Below are 6,000 nucleotides of genomic sequence, written 5' to 3'. Positions count from 1 at the left end.
AAAAGATGGATAGCTTGGGGTCATTGGACGAAATTCTACGTACTCGGCGACCGGGCTTTAACAATGATGTTTAACGATAACGCAAGCAGGTAGCCGTTTGATGTAACGCGAGTCGCATGGATAACTGGATGACCTTCACTTCAGTTTTCAATGTCCCCGTCTCATTCACTGACGGGTATGCTCCGAGCCATCCTATTGGCTGGCATGTTTGCTCGTTTCTTCCCGGCCACNAGTGTGCGTCACGTCACGCGGCCATTGATTGGCCATAAGGCATGCCTTCTGGCCAATCACAGCACTTTTAAGCCGGTTGCACATGTTGTCGTAGACTCTCAGTCGCTTTGTTTTTACACAGTTGAATGTGTGTGTGGGAGCTGTGGTGGGGGAAATGTGGGGACACTGGTTCTCGTTGTAGTTACGCGCGACTTCATATCTATTCTCTTTCTATGATCTGAGCTCTAACCTGTAATGTTAGAGCTAAGATTGTTATTAAATAAATAAATAATAAATGTTTCCTTTGTTAAGCAATCTCCTAGAAGAATAATTCGCGCGACAGTGTACACTAAAATTAACGGGATTCGTATTTTAATCGTGATTGCTTTCAACGCGATAATTACCGTTATTCCGTTAATTGGCGCCATTTGCGGACGATTTGATTGTGTCGATTTATTGTGAAGACAATGTTTCCCATTAAGTTTCCAGGGATATTAAAGACTTGTATTTTTTGACATTATCCATAATTATCATTTCAGCCACAGGACATCGACTGCTGAACATAGGCCTCCCCAAATGTTTTCCATATTGACCAGTTGGTATCGGCCTGCGTCTTCCTGCTACCTTTATAAAGTCCGTAATAATTTCAAAATTAGCATAACCAGCACACCCATACTCAAAAGGAATTTCAGGATTGAATTTGAATCGGTTGTATCGATTCCAAATTATAATTTATAGATTCCCAAATATTCCAGAGCAAGCGTTTAACAATCCGCTCTAAAATCTGGAATTCCTTTTGTCGCAAATCAAAGGGTCACTTTGTTTGTTGTAGGGCCGGCGGTGTACACGAGATTAGTACGAATGAGATTTGACACAAGACATTATAAACCAAATGATGTTACTAAGTTCAGATTTGGGAGTTATCAGTCGTAGCTTGCTTTGAGACTGTTGTTGTTGAAGGTAGAAAGCTTGATTCTGAGTTCTGGGCAGCGATCAGAAATTAGTATAATAACTTAGACAAAATAATTTTCAGTGTTTTTTTCCAAATGATGTATAATAATTCCAATTCTTAAATTCTTCTTGTAGCGCGGAGTTTTGGGCTGACACTGTATAGGTTTGTTGTCGACACTACAGGAAGATAAGGATTCTTAAAAGACATTTGCTAGACTAATGCCTGTTTTCACCATCAATCCTCAATTTTTAAGAAACCTCTATGAAAACAAACTGCCTGTTTATGTGTTACCATAGGGGTCACTTAAAAATTAGGGATTGATGGTGAAAACGGGCACTAGTCCCAAAAAAAGCCAGCTCCAAAATATTACAAACTAGGGACGACGCTCAAAAACCAAACCTAATGTATTTTAACATATTTTTGTCATACCTATCCTAAGATCAGTTCTCGCCCACCAACCTCATGTGCTCCACCGAGTTACGATACTCATAATTTATTCGCAGCCGCCATATTGGAATCCCGAGAACTGTGGAAATGCGAAATATTTGCGAGTTCCTCGGAACGTTCTCCATTCTCGAATGATGGAGTCCGAAGGGAAATGGAATGCAAAAACCCATCATTTTGTAAATTGGTTTCGTTACAAATCCCTTGTTGTAATATGATTTCAATTTTAGACACGACCCTCTCTAATTTACTAGAGGATACTGGAAGATAATTATTATTACTGACGGAATTGCTACCATGTAGTACCTTAATTTTGAGTTTCCGATATTTCGGCACTGCTGCACTGTTGCAAGCGCCATGGTCACTGAGTAACTGAGGAAACTTGCGGGTGACCATGAAAGTTTAAAACAATATAGATATAAATAGAAGATTTCATAAAATGGATGTCAATAGACTTTAAAAAAAAATGATAGAGTTTCTAAAACAGGTTGTTCGATCGTTTGAACCTAATGACGTCCACTGATACACACAATTTTATTACGTAGGCATCCGCTAAGAAAGGATTTTCAACCGACTTCAAAAAAGGAGGAGGTTCTCAATTCGACCCGTATGTTTTTTTTTTCTATGTTTGTTACGCGATAACTCCGCCAATTATGAACCGATTTGAACAAATCTTTTTTCGGCGTATAGGTAATACCTCAAGGGTGGTCCCATTTAAATTTAATAATAGAAAAAACAACCCCCAAGGGTGGAAAATTGGGGATGAACTTTTTATACGCAATATCTCCGCATAAATCAATTTGAACGATTATTTTTTTGTTGAATAGGTATTATCAAAAGGGTGGTTTCATCCGAATTTGAAGAAAATATTTCACCCCCAAGGGTGGAAAGTTGGGGATGAACTTTTTTATACGCAATATTTTTAATTTTTAGTTTTTTTTGTGTTCACGCATTTGAAGTCGGTTTTATTTTTTTTAAAAGTTAATTATACGTAAGTCTTCTTATATTGTGTAAGTTGTAATCAACGGAGACTCAAACGTGTACTTTTGGTAAAAGTTTGCAAACTAATAGATTAAGGGAAGGTAATGTTGTCTGTTTAATTTCTTCAGTTTGAACAGGCACCTACTACAAGCAAACTGCCAGTGCAGAATTAATATTGTTAATCGAATTACAATCATAGAAGGTGGGTGATGTACTCGCTGTTGATATTTATGCCAAATCCGCTTCAGTCCAGAAGCTTGAAGACATCTTCCAGGGCGGTGATAAACAGTTTCGGAGAAAGTCGAAATGACGTCTCTCTGTCTTGTCTGTCCTCCACATCATGCGGTTGGTAGCGGCCTGCATCCAGCGCCTTCCTACTACCTTATGCAAAAGGTGAAATAGAACAACTTTTCTATGGGCTACGTTCAAATATTTTTTTTACCTTTTTGGGTATTTTCTATTGATACAGACTATTTAATTTCCAACGTATATTTGTTTGACCTGAACGTAAAGCTGTTCGCTGAAGGTTACAAAAGTCAAGGCAGGTTATTAATCTTGTGAGTCGGCGTTTTGAGCTTTCGTAAACAAAAGCTCCGATGTATGGGAGCGGAGGGTACGAAAGTTTGTTGGAACCTTTTTCACTTAGCAACAGCGCACACTGGCGGCGATTAGACGCCACGACTCTTGTCAGTTTCATAATTATAGACCCAATACAATGAACTGTCCCACCCGTGACATTGACAGCGGGGCGCCACCGTCAATACCGGATAGCTGGTTCCGATTTTTGCCATGTTGGAAACCATATAGTTGAACGATGGTAGCGCCCCCCTTGTCAATGAGTTTGGTGAGACAGTTCAGTATAGGTCATCTATTAGCTGTCGTCGCGACTCTAAGGCTGAGTTGGACAATCTAACTTTCACGGTAACTATAACGATAACCGGTGCTTTTTGTATGGAGTTTGACAGATTTTTGACGTTTGTCAAAGTTACAGTAAGATGGTGCAACCCAGCATTACTCTGTCACGACGTCAAGCTATATGAAATGACGGGCGTTTTGTGGCCGCGTCTGTCGCCGCGATTTGTCGCCCAGTGTGCGCTGTCGCTTAGTTTTATGTACCACCACACTGATAATACATTTATGTTGTAAAACCTACCTACAACATTGTGCCGTTTCGATTTGGTATTTCTCTTATGTGTCGTAAGTTTTGGTGTGCAATAAAGTACTTATATTCTACCTGTGTTGATCTTTGGCGACAGTAATAGCCAATCTATTTATCTTTTTAACGCTGATCTGTATCCAACGGTATCAGTGTAAGACTACCAATTGCCTCCAGGGTAGGTATTCGAACCCTATCGCCGCTGAATTATTGTGAAACTCACTCCTAACACAAGTATATTTAATTACAGGGGTTAACGGGACTATTAGTCGCTTTTGCAATACAAACTTTAAATATTCTTCATTATTTATTTTCATTTGTCCTGCCTATTTTTTACAAATTTAATCCAGTACAATGGATAAACAAAATAAAAATAGCTTTCCGTTGGCACCTTTTGGATACAAAACCATATTAAGAAAGGAAAGCCAAGCCAAAAGAAATGAAGCGTATGTCGGTACAACCTTAGCATTAAACGGGTCTTTAAGGAAATGTATGTACAACAATGCAATGTAAGCAATGTAAAATGTTAGTTGTTAAATAAACTTTTATTTTATTTATTATTATTTTAAATGAGTGGCTTTACCAATAATTTGTCGCTACCCATACCCACAATAGGATCTCTATGAATGATACCGCGCCATTATTTTTCCCGTATAATTCGAGCGGATCCCATCAATACGAGTCAGGCGTAAGTAGCCCGGTGTCGGGCAATACGTTTGTGATCGATGGCACGCACATTAGCAGGGCGGGGGCTCACTGAGAGCGGGCTCAATTTCAAATTCGTATTACAAATACAAATAATCGCACTTAGACTAGTTTTAAGCTGGTAGCCTTACTTTAACTTTAACTACTGCAAATGTATTTGTATTAGTGTGTTCTTATAAAGAGTTTAAAACTATTGTACAGTCAACAGCACATAATCCTATACATTTTGTTGCAATATAACACTTAATACATCGAAATAAGATGTCACAGTATGAAGATTGATGTGCTGTCGTCTGTATAAGACTTCAAATATTCAAATTTTAATTCATTGGATTTGTCTCATATTTATGGAATGTGCTATGTATCACGAGTAGTCTTATATTAAAAGGATGCCAACGATTTCAAAGTCACCCTGTATAAAATATGTATTTCTTTGCAGAACTTATTCGCTCGACGTATACGTGTAAATGCCAAAGTTTATCCGTAACAAATATTAAAAATTATGCAAAAAATGCTCGGAGCAACGCCACCTACACCTAACCCAATATTATGACCTTCATTATACCGCATGATATATTGTGCCCACACGCTGCAACTGAGGCCCCACCCCATATTATGTTTATCGGCCGCCACAATGCCGTATGAGTCGCGCTTCACTCGCCTCATTCACTCGCTGCCAACTGCGCTGTATGAAGCCATTGTGATAGATACTTAACATCTTTATAGACTTTAATATCCAACTAGCGGCCGCCCGCGACTTCGTACGCGTGGACCCCGTTTTAACCCCTTAGTTAGATTTTTTTAAATCCCGTCTTAGTGAGCACCTACGTTCTAAAAGGAACCCCCATTCAAAATTCGAGACTCCTAGCACTTGTAGAAACCGCCTCTGTGGTCTAGTGGTAAGACCACGTGCTTCAGACGCAGAGGTCCCGGGTTCGATTCCCAGTGAGGGCAGATTTTTTTGTTCGGTTTAGTTGGTGGTAGGGCTTGTTCTAAGTCCGCCTGGCTAGCTACCACCATCTTACCTAAGTCTGTCGCCATAACAACAATGTTAACAGCATTGTTGTGTTCCGGCAGTTAGAGGTAAGATAGCCAGTTCCTCCGCCAGGATTCCGGGTGAAGCTCGCTTCCACCTTCGGCCTGATCATCACTTACCATCAGGTGAGATACAAGCCAAGCGCTTCCTCGTTGTAGATAAAAAGAAAACTACTCCTACACTGTGAAATGCAATAAACTAGTCAGTATTGAAAAACTACTGGTTCGTTCGATTGCCACAAAGACCGGTCCAGCGCTGCCCGCATGCAGGCACTTACCGTGACCTTCACCTAGGGTTGCCAGGTGTCCGGCTTTAGCCGGCTAAAGCCGGACACCTGGCAACCCTAGGACATGACCATGTCCGGACATGTCTGGCTTTTTACGGTCTTGTCCGGCCTGTCCGGCTTTTGTTAGGCTATTTATGTGGCTGTCACACCAGTTGAAAGTCGGAGCCACAGAATAATATCAAGCGCACGCATCACAAATGAAGCACAGAGTCCGGCTTTTGTGTTTTTGA

Source organism: Ostrinia furnacalis, unplaced genomic scaffold, assembly GCF_004193835.3.
Source record: "Ostrinia furnacalis isolate ACB-3 unplaced genomic scaffold, ASM419383v2 OfSCF5688, whole genome shotgun sequence".
Classification (NCBI taxonomy): Eukaryota; Metazoa; Arthropoda; class Insecta; order Lepidoptera; family Crambidae; genus Ostrinia; species Ostrinia furnacalis.
The sequence above is the reverse complement of the archived record's forward strand: the minus strand, read 5'-3'. Positions refer to the sequence as shown.